This window comes from Passer domesticus, chromosome 3, assembly GCF_036417665.1.
Source record: "Passer domesticus isolate bPasDom1 chromosome 3, bPasDom1.hap1, whole genome shotgun sequence".
Lineage (NCBI taxonomy): Eukaryota > Metazoa > Chordata > Aves > Passeriformes > Passeridae > Passer > Passer domesticus.
The window spans coordinates 36462756-36474857 of NC_087476.1; positions in this window are offsets into that span (position 1 = coordinate 36462756).

The following is a 12102-nucleotide window of genomic DNA, read 5'->3' on the forward strand; positions in this document are numbered from 1 at the left end:
CAAGTTCAGGTGCTGCAGCACAAACAAGTACTCCTAAAGCAACATGACTTTTCAGCCTTTCTTCATTTTCTCTGCAAGCTGTTAAACAAGCAAGGTCAGTTTGGGACCCACCAAGTCCTGGTTCTCCTTGTTATGTGATGTTGCCCCCCTTTTTTCCATGCTGTTGAATACCCACAGTTTTTACTGATTTCAGGAAGAGCAACATGAGCTCAGCCCCTCGGGATGTACTGCTGTTTGTCTTTCTGCACAGGTGCTGCCCCACTATGAAATGAGGATAATAATATCTTTTTTCTTCCTTCACTCTCAGGCTTTTCTGTTTAAACTATAAGGTCACCGAAGTGAGAACTGTCTCTTACTAGTGGTTTGTGAGCACCTATCACAACAAAGTCATAATCCTGTCTGTGACCTGCAGGCACTAACACATTGCAAATAATAACAATAAAAACCCAATCAGAGATTTCATTGTCCAGGAGCAGCTTTCCTGCCATCCAGCAAATAAAAAAAAACAGTCCAGGAAATGACAGAACCCATGAAAGTGAGTTACCCGGGGCCTTTGTTAATTGTCCAGCTCCATATTTAGTCAAATGCTGGTCTTTTTTGAAAGGGATGAGCTGCCGGGGACAGTCGCTGTTTGTGTCACTGATGAGGCATGGCAGTGTCCTTGTTATGGGCTGTCCCCACAGCACACTTCAGCCTGTCTCTTGGGTAGAAGAGTAGCCCTGCTCCTTCCCCAGGTCTTAACTTAGCTTTTTGACTTTGCCAGGTGCTGAGAGGGAGAGATGTGCTGCTGGGTTTCGTAAGGCAGGTGTTCTCCAGCTAGGAATAGACAGAGACCACCACCTCATCTCACACCAAAGACCCGTGAATAGCTCTCGTATAGTAATGACTTTGTGTCACTAGTGCCCTGAACCAAATTAAAGCCAGTGATGCAGGCATTCAAGTCTCTCAATCCCATCATTAACTATCCCCTGAAGCTATTCAGTTCCCCAAATATTATTCTTTTCAGCTTTTTGCTTTGTCCTTTTAAATAGGTGTTGAACAACGAAGAACCAATTTAGCTTCTGTTCTATGTAATTTAGTTTATGAGCTCAATGAATTAAGGAAACAAACATGGAACATAGTTAAGAATGCCTGTTTTAAAAGAATTCTCAGTTTACTGCTGACAGGTGTTGGTAGCCATACCGGTCATAACGCAGTTGAGCCTAATCTGCTCTATTGATATTTTGTGATGTTTTGCTTTTTCTGTTGAGGGTGGCACTGCAGAGTACTAACGAGGTATTTTTCTTTTGCTCTAATGGCAGTGATACTGTGCTGTGTCACGCTCCTTCCATCAACTCCTGACAAAGATAACAGAAAAGAAGAGCCAGAAGATTGATGAGCACTTGCTAGGAGAAAACTCTGTTTTAAAACACTGGCTTTCCCAGATTCAGAGGCTGGGAATTGCTGATCTGACATCGGTTGCCTGTCACACATTTGCTGATGCCTGGGGAAGGAGCCTTAGAAATGTTCCTTTAGGCTGAAGTCCACTGACCCCTCCTCCTTTTTTTTTGACTCTGTGATGCTCTAGTCTCAGCTCTGGCACGCTGGACAGAAGCTTCTGGTGTGGTGATTGTGAAGCCATGGCATGGTGCTCCCCTTTGGAGCAGCACCTTTTGGCTCCAGCCGCTCTCACTGGCTCTGTGCTTTGAACCATTCGGCACCAGGTGCTCTGCTCGGTGCAGCTTGGCATTGACTCGCTCTTCACTGCAGGCCTCTGCAAATGGCAGAAATCCCATGAGCATTTTAAAGATCATGATTTCGGAGTCTCTTTCTCTGCAGGCTTTCAATGTGTGTCTGCAGCTCCAGGTAGATGTTCATGAGCTGCTCCACTAATAGTGCATAGAGCTTCGAGTGCCTTCTGTGGCATTTTTGCATGTTCCTTCAGAACTAAAAGCTGATTGAGAGATGTGAGTTTATTTTCTCTCCACCATCTGAAAATTGCAAAATGCTGATACAGGAGGAAAAAGGAGGTTGTTGAGGAGGAGAGTGAGTATACTGTGTTAGAGAGGATAGGCTTCTTTGACCTTTGGCATGCTGCTTTTAAATATTTGCATGGTATTTTTCTAACACAAAGGAAATCACTGCTCTACTCCTAAATGATCTTCCAATGCAGAGAAACACCCTTATTAGTGTTTTTAAAAATCTTCTCACCTTCTTTCATTAAATCATACTCTTTACAATTTCAGTTCACCTGCATAGAATGTTATGAGCTGACTAAAAGTCGTTTTCCTTTGTTAATGTTTTTTCATCATTGAGCAATAGAGCAGTAATGAGGACACAAATCATCTTTTCATTATAAATATGCATAGCAAACTATAAAAAAAAGTGTGTTCCTAAAACAAATAAATAAAACTGTGTGGTGAAGGGAAGGAATTGAGAAAAACAAGATGACAAAGCTTTTTCCTGATGCTCTACCTTTGCAAGTGTACAGGCATCAAAGTCAGGAGAGTCTTCAAGTGATGTTGGATGCTCTGAATGCTGTGTTTAATGGAAACAGACCTAGGATTGTATCTGCAACTTCTGTGCAATGCAAGTCAATATCACTCATCAGTATGGCAAAAGGAACCAACAAATAAACAAACAAAACCCAACTACAAACACAGACTAAGATGACTCTAAAATAGATCGGTTCTTTCGTGGAAATATACAGATTTGTTTTCTCTCTTGACTTTTGTTCGCATTTTTCTTGTTCCTGCTAGATATGAAAACAACCCATTATGTCATTTTTTAAATAGGGACAGTATATATCTGTCTGTATGGCATAGATGTTCAGTTCCAGCAACGAGAAACAATTACGAGTTTGGATGAGAACTGCACATTTTCTAGCTCAAGTTTGTTCGAGATGTAGCTGTGCGGAGGAGGCACTTTTTCTGTGTGTGTGTTTGTATGGCACTTAATAAAACGAGGCCATTATTGGAGGGTGAGGGAGAGAGCTCTGTTGCTGTTGTAATGACTATAAACCTCAGCTAGGATAAAAGGCACTCATCACCTCCTTCCCCATCCCTCCCTACAGGTTGCAGAGGATTGTGGCAGAGCTCTTCCCTGTTGTGGCACACTCTGCTCAGGGCACAGGTGGCAGCTGTACGTAAGGGTCCCCCTCCCTCCCCAGGCTGGGTCATCCCATCACTTTGCTCTACACAGGGAAGCATAGTGAGCCACTTACCCCTGTGTTCCAGGAGAAATGTGTAGTCACTCCAAAAATGCAAACTTCTCTTTCTTCTTCGGGTGCCAGTCCTCAGGATGTATCATAGTCTGGTCCTCAAGAGACAGTCTGGTTATTTCTTTTGCCTCTGCCAGCTGTTTGATGCCTTTTCCACAAATATTACAATCATTGTGGCTACATTTGTTCATATGCTCAAAGACTGCTGATGTTATCCCTTCCTGCCCCACAAATTTGTTGTAGTATCATACAGTATTCAGCATAAAATGTACAGCTGCATGCTTGTTTTTACTAATAAAACACTTTGGTCACAGAAAGGTTGCCAGCTCAGGTTTTTGTTACTTCAGAATATTCACCTGAAATCTTGTGGCACCTGTATGACACAGAGGTCACTAGCACTTTGAGCTCTGTAAAGCAGGAGGGGTGCATGTGTGTGCTTTACAACTGCTTGTTTGAACAAGAAAACCCAAATGACAAAGTTCAAGCCCATTCAGCATTGTCTCTATTAGGACAAGGGGGGACTGAACACAATGACTGAACTGTTCATTTCCCAGTCCCACAGTGTCCCTGGATCCACAGAAAAACAAATTCACATCAATGGCAGTGAGATTCTAAACACAGATCAGCCTGGGATCAATCCATGCAGCTCACTTTGCAGGCTCAACTCAAGGAATAAAATGGGACAAACAGCTGGTGGGACAAGGTTTCTTCCAAAGAAATCCTTCTGCAATTGTGTTTTGGCACCACCTATCTTGCAGCCCCGTTGAGAAGAGTTAGATTTTCTCACATCATTTTGAGGCTGAGAGGCAGGGGTTGAGTAATGTTCCTGCCACAGGCTGTGTCCCTGTAGCCATCTCAGAAATCCAACGTGTGTGTAAGACAGGTTCATTTTCCATCCTGGAATGGATTTCTGTACCATGTAATGATTCTCCAGCTGCTTTTTAAGGCATGTATTTTTGATTGTGCTTATGAGGTGATTGCTGAAGAAGTAATACATCAAAACACAAAACCAGGGATGTTACCTGCCTCCTAATGTCTGCCTCTTTGCTCCAGCATGCTTCAGGTGCCAGGACAGCTGAAGCAGCACATGGTTACCGGGAGACAAGATGATCCAGAAATGGTTTTACATTGAAAGAAGGCAGGCTTACATTGCATTTTAGGAAGAAATTCTTCATTGTGAAGACAGTGAGCCACTGGAACAGGTTGTCCAAAGAAGCTGTGGAGGACCCCTATCCCTGGAAGTATTCCAAGATGAGGCTGAATGGGCTTTGAGCAAGCAAGTCTAGTGGGTGGTGGCCCTGTGGGAGTGTTGAAACTAGGAGGTCCCTTTCAATCCAAACCATTCTATATATTCACATTATGAAGAGAATACTTAAAACATTAAAGAACAGACAGTATGTTTTCTCAAAAAGATAATCATCCTTATCAAAAGGATCCTTGATACTTTTGTGCTTAGGGCTCTGTCCCGAAGAGAGCCCTCTCTGGGAAGTATCCTTTGTGTTTGGCTAGGGAAAGCTGACTTCTGAACTCCAGCCTGGGGAGAAGATTTAAAAATGAAATGTGGTTTTTTGATAACTACTGAATATTTGGATTCACAGTTCATATTGCAAAATACTAGAAAACAATAGTGTCATTTAAGGACTAAGATATGGACTAAACTATTTTATTACCTATGATCCAATTCCCTGTGCCTGTTTCTGAGGCCTGAGCTTTTCTTCTGCTCTTCTGTATTGGCTCCAGCTCAGAGTCACAGAACTGACTGAGTCAGTAGCAGAGCTTTTAGCTCCAGCACCAGGAGCCATCTTGGATAAATGGAATAATGGATAAATTCTTCAATTTCTCGCTTTCCTTCAGGGATTTATAGAAGCTATTTTTATTAAAACCTTCTTGGATGCTTCTCCTGCTGCAGCTGGGAGACCATGTGATGAGCATTTTCTATTAAACCATAGACAAAAGAGTCAGAAGTGCTTTGTTTACTTCAGAGTTGACTTTCCTTTGTTTCTGCAATGTTTGTTTCCTTAGGGTGACCAGGAATACTAGAATGCAACAGAAAATCCCTGACAGATGCTGCAGCAGCAGAATTTCTCCATTCAGACATTATTTTTAGATGAAAAGGTGTAAGACATGTTTAGCTTGTTTGTCAGGAAATTGTTTATTGGTTAACTCTTTTTTAGAGCAATGCAGAGAGACCATTTATTTTAGACCTTTAGGTTATTTAGGAGGCTGTCCTGTGAGACCTCACATCGCTATTGCACTGAGTGAGAAATGAAATAGTATGGCAATAGTATGTACTCACCACAAACTGGGGAATGTCTTCTCTCATTAGCAGTGGGACATTTGTGGCTAAGTTATTCACAACTGGAGAATGACAAAAGACATAAAGCTTTCTCACCTATTCACATTGTCTAAACTGTGGAAGAGTTTTGCCTGCATGCTTGCTAAGTCAGTTTTCTGCTGATTTCAGTATAATTGGATGACCTTAAAAAAGGAGTTTCTGTAGCAAGGGTTGCAGAATCAAATTCTGTTGTGCCTGATTTTTTTGTCCTATATGCAAGTCTGTGTAACTGTGCCTTCTGTTTGCTTTGTACTGTCCCCCCACAACACACACACCTTCACCCCTTTGGAATGGGTATTACTATGGAAACAATTGTGTCCTTGCTATTGTTAAAGGCAGCTGAGTGACATCCAGAAATCCCATATACCCACAGAAAATTGTAATAGTAAATCATCTGACCAGCTATTCTTAGCCATTCTTTTCCTCATGTAGGAGAAGGATGATATATAAAGGAAGATTATATGAAGGAGCTTTTTTTTGCTCGTACGAATTTATGACCACTCAGCTGAAGCACAGGAGTAAAGGTAAAAAACCCAAGGCATTTCACAAGTAGCAGAATTAATGAAGCCTAGTTCCCTATGGATCTGTATAGCCTGTGGTTGGATTCTCTGATGACTAATACAATGCTAGCCATCTGATCACATCGTTTCTTTTAGCAGTGACATTCAGAATGCCTTTGTGCCATGTGGATCCTCAGGTATCTAATAACAATTGAGTTCAAATTGCAGCTTTTTGTCAATGAGGGTACTGACAATGGTCTCTCTCATCTGCCCACAAAATGGTTTTCATCAAACTTGTAGAAATCTATGGGAGATTGCTGTACTCCATCACACTTGCTTGAAACAAACTATCAGGTTCAAAAAGTGTCAGTGGGGAACAGACATAAAGACATTGAATATGTGATCTTGTGAACCTCTTTTTCTTGGGGAATCAGCCCAAAATTTTGCCACGTTATTCAGTCTAGCAGATGGGTAATCCTTCTCTGCTTCATGAGATGACATAAAGCTTTTTCAGTCTTTAACAAATGGTTAAAAAGGACAAAGTTGGAGCAAGGGAAATTCACATGAAATATTAGGATTTTTTTTTTTTTGACAGTGAAAGTGGTGAACCTGTGGAATAGAGAGCATGTAGATACTCCAAAGTTGCTCAGGGAAAGCCCAGAGCTACTTTCTGTAACATCTGCTTTGAATGGGAACTGAACCAGATGACCTTCAGAGATCCATTCCTATCTAGAGTTTCTGCGTGTCTGTATTACTTGCTACTTCAGATTTCTTTTCTGTAGGCCTTTGTTCCTCAGCAAGAGCCACAGTCAAGGTCAAATTGTCCAGGAACATGATGTTTTGATAAACACATGCATGCTGGCAGGGGCAAACCCTCCATGGAAGGGTTCAGATTTTTACTGTCTGAGACAAACTAGAGCTGTTCTATTGAATCTTCAGTATTTGCTGGATATTGGTTTTCTCATTGTTTTATTTAAACTGTGTATAAAGTCACTGTGAAGCTTCATATTATATAAAAAAGCCCTCCTTTTGACATCTCCTTCTCTGAGAAACTGGAGAGTGCATTGCAGAATGACCACTGGAGCAACATCTCTTGCAGAAAAGAGTTACTGCTTTGATTGCATAATTTTGGATAGTATGCTCTGGAAAACTTGGCTGAAGTTTGAGAAAAAAGTGAAGTCTTATTATTTTTACGGAACACAACATTTTATAGTGTGATTGCCTGTCCCAAGTGTAATCAATCTGTCCATTGAGTTGGCAGCGTTCAGAAGCAAATGAAAGTCTCTTTGGATCTGAAGATTGCAAATGTTGCAGAGCCCTATATTGGGAATATATGGGCACAGGAACTTACAAAAAAAAGTATGCTCAAAACCTTCATAAATTTTTTTTTCTCCTTACTTTTTTTTTTCCATTGACAATAGTGCAGTGGGAGATGGTGAAATAGTACATTAGTAATGAGCCACAAGGCCAAAAAAATTATGGTTTTGCTCATTCTGTGATAGCACACAGAGTGTGCAGGGTTGGAGAGTGCACACTGGCAAGCAACAGCCCTTGAAATACAGGGTTTAGGAGCTCAAACCAAAGGCAACAGGTGGATACAACAAACAGCCAGAGGCAGCTCAAGGTATCAATGGGGCGATTATGAGCAGCATGGAGAGCAGCTGTCACTGCACACCAGCTGCCTCGCCACCCCACAGCTCACACCGAGAAAAGGCAAGAAAGAAAACAAGCCACTAATGACTGATCCCCCTCCCTGAACCTCACTGGCGAAGAGGAGTCTAACTGGAGGTGCTGCATCATTGCTTTTTGGTTACTCATGTCCTTTTCCACCCCTACCCACTTGCCCCTGGATGTTGTACCCTCTTCTGTCACCTCTTCTATTTAGAGGCTAACAGCATGAAGGGCATGAAGCAAAACTTTCCTTACCTCATCAGGAAGGGAGGGGAGATTTTAGATATTGTGAGATGAGGGAAGGGACACAACACATTAGGAGCAGAAATGGGGGAGTAATTTATTTCTGTGGCACAGCCTGAAATTATGTGAGCAGTTGCAGAGATGAGATTGTTAAGGATCTTAGGGGCCTGAGAGGGAAGGAAGGGAGAAGAATGGAGTACCTTTTGTTTGTGTGCTGAGACACTGCTGTGCACCAGAACAGTAAAAGACTGGTGTGGTTCCTCAGTACAGGCTGAACCGTACATCTATCCCTTAGGGTCATCACAGCAGCAAACTTGCTCATTGCTGTGCTACTCTTCATAATCTCACACTGGGCCTGGTGGCCACCTCCATATTCAGAGACCTAAATGTAACTGAGTACTTGTAGGGGCTGTGTGAGGCTTGTCTGGCCTCCCATGGTAGCTTGAGAACAGGATTTTAAGTTGGAGCAAATTGAAATCTGCTGAAAATTCTACTGACTGCAGTGACTGCCTCTCTGCTGAGTTATCTTGGGGCTAGGATACCTATGGTTAACACCTAAACATCTGCATGTACACACCGAAGTTGTAATGAGACTGGAAAACAACAGGTAGAAGTCATAGCAATTACTGCAAGGACACAGCTGTTAGTTGAGAAGCAAGTTGAATTAGTACACGTAGAGCTCTGTGCCTCTGCAATAAATCAACTTCCAGTACCTGAGCTAATGTGCTTAAACCTGTGTGATATCCTCGTGCTGTGTTATGGCCTGCAATGGAGTGCACTTGAAGGGTGGTGGTCCTTAGGCTGATGCTGCATGTTGAGCATTCTCTGGAATCATATTACTGCACTTTGAAGGACATAACCTTTCGAGTTTTTATCTGTTGGTGAAACTATCAAACATGTAAGATAGGATTCAAGCCAAAATGTCCTGTATTTTTCCTGCAGTTTCTCTTGAGGAGGTGGAGGCAAAACAAAAAGAAAAAAAGAAAAAGTGCCAAATTAGTGACACTGACAATCATTGACCACCACTGCTACTAGCATGGAAGATGTCCCCGACAGGAGGCAGCTGAGGGACACCAGCTTTAAGACTAGCTTCAAGCTTAAAATAACTTCAAAAGTATATGCAAAAAGACAGAAGATGAGCATTTGTTGATGCTGGAGCAGAGGTTAGTTCAGAACATGAAAGATAAGGGAAGATGGAAATGTAGTTCTTCAGTGTTTGTGTTTGTGTTTTTAATATGACTTATGGTCCTCATGCTTTTTTTTTTTTTTTTTTTTTTGGTGGCAGAAATAAGGTAGCAAATCCTCCCACACTGGCTGTAGCCGAATGAAGGACAAGCCTACCCCTGCAAAGGAGTGTGATGTGATTTGCCTGTACTGATTTTTGTTGGACCCAGAAGCAATAAAGTACAGCAGTGAAGGACAGAACCAGAATAGTGCACATGGACTTTATTAGGCACAGTGGTGCATACAGGGGCCACTTCATGTTTTTGACCCCAACAAATCTTTGCTGTGTAGGAAGAACTCAAGGTATCTTCATCATTGTTTTTTTAAGGAGTCTCTGCTGTGAGCTCCAATGTAGACATAGCCAAAACTCTTACATGTGAATAATAATTAACATGTGGCACACATACTGATCAGCAGCAATACATCATATTTTCTTTATGTGTCTCAAAGTATATACCCAACACACAATCAATCACCCAGAGAAATGCATAAATGTGGTTTCAGAAGAGGCAAGAGGAGGGACTGCAGGCTATAAGGGCATTTGCAAATGTCAGCCAGGCCTTATTTGCATTAACTAATTTTTAAATCATAAATAAATGGGTTTTGATTGGCTAAATTAAAAGACTTAGGAAAAGAATATGAGAAAGGAGACGTGTTTGAAAAATGCAATTGCACAGTATAAAATCCGTGAACATTACGTAAGGATTTACAAATCAGCCTTGAATTACTGGTTCAGGAGAATTACTGGAGACCAGCATTTTTAATTGTTTTGCTGAAACCCTCATAGAGCTTGGAAATAATTTAAGAAGGGTAAAGGTGATCTCAGAAAAGATGTTAGAAATGCACCCTCATATTCCAGTTTGTAAGGAGCCTTTTAAAAATAATTCCCTGTCCTTGTTATTATTTAAAGTGGAGGAGACAGAAGGAGAGTTTTCTCAGGTACATTAAACTACAAGCAGAATTTTTACAATTTGAAGGTCATACCCTTAAAATGCCAGTCTTAACAACTGAACTCTTACCAAAACTCTTGCTATGCTCTGAAGGAACTTTTCCTGGACAAGATGGAAAAAAACTCACCCGACTCAAAGGAATTTCTGGTTAATAGTTAAAGGTTGAGATTAACTTCTAATTCTCTGAAATAGACACAGTGTAAAAAATTATACTGTCTTGTTAAGTGTTGGGGTCTTTTTACTTCAAAACACAGTCTCTTTGTAATAAATTCATAGCTTTCCTTTGGCTGCTTCCTGTTTTCCTTTTGTACATATCACCTTGAAATCTTCCTCCTTGTAACTGGATGTAATCCCAGTCCCAGTCCATAATAGTGGCGGTCACAGTTTTCCAAGGGAATTCATTGTCTGGGTCACAGTTTTCCAAGGGAATTAATTGTCTGAGTCATTTATAACTGGGCTGAATAGAACAGTCAAAAGTGTATAGAGGGAGAGGGAACAATTCCACAGTGCTGAGGGCTGGCTTGGATGACCAAAAGGGTATTTTCTGTCTTGGATTTCTATGCTGATCATGGAAGCACACAGTCTAATGAGCCAGATATTCAAACATCTTTGGGCAAAGCATTTTGGAGAGGAAGAATGTACATTGGATGCTCAACTTGATGCATCTGAAAGAAAATCAATGGTTTTCCAAAGGCCATAATTGGACAGAAATAGTGCTGGCAGTTCTGGATATTTCTCTGTGAAAATTTGTACCGTCCATTATATAAGCAACCAAGTAATTTTTTTGCATCAAAGGCTGTAGTGAGCATTTTTAGTTACTCTTCTCTTTAGATCTTAGTCTTGCCATTTTTTCATGGATTATATTAGCATAGCAGCACTCCAAAGTCCTTTATTTTCAAAGTAACATTATTTCCCACCCAGTGGCTTGCACTCTTTCCTGTATTGCAGAAAGTCAAACAAAGGACCTCCAGTATAGAAAATAATAATATATAATATAATAATCCCATATATTTGGGAAATGAGGAGCAACCTTTTAACAACCCAGCTGCTTTTACCACATCTGACTTCAGAGGGCATTAAATATCCTGATTGAACACCAATCTTGGGGAAAGCTCTGCCATATCTGCAGGCTGATGTGTTGTTTGGGTGATAGTTCAGGAGCAGGTGTTTCAAAGCAGGGTAACAAGGAAATGTTCCTTTGGGAACCATGGCCAGGGTGTCAAGCGGGTGCAGTTGGGGCTGGCTTTCAGCCTGACCTGCTGAGTCATGGGACTGATCCTCTGGTATGTGATCTCGCACATGCCAAGACATCTTAATAAGAAGAGACGAGAGGACTTAAAAATAAGTTATTACAATTAGGCATTTTTCTAAAATTTAAATATTTTGGTAAGAGATTTTTAGTTTGAAATTATTTAATGGTCAGTTTTGTAAACTAGCTTTAATTTCAGAATATTATGTATTTTACATTATTATTAAATTAGTGTGTTTTGATCACTTGTTTTGTACTTTCTACAATGCCAACTGCTAAATCAATTACCAAACCAATTATCTATTACAAATGACCACTTTGCTCTGTTACCAATGAAAACCCAAATATGAATTGCCAAACCCATTAGAATACCAATTAAAAATTTCCATTGTAATTACCAGTCAGTAGTAAGAATTACCCCAATGGCCTTTTGGAACACCAATTACCAATTAAAATACCAATTACCAAAGCAAATATCAGTTACAGTAACACTTAACAATTAGAATACTAATGAATTATTGCATTACCATATCTGATATTGTTTATAATTAAAATAATTATTATGCTCCATTCATATATAAAAATTAAATTACAAAATTTTAAAAGCTCCCCAAATCAAAACAGAAGCAGAATCTCTCAGCTGATGGCAATTATATTTCCTCATAGACATTGCACTATGGGAGGTTTAAACCTGGGGGCCATTTATGCTGACAATGAATAGAAAATGTTGG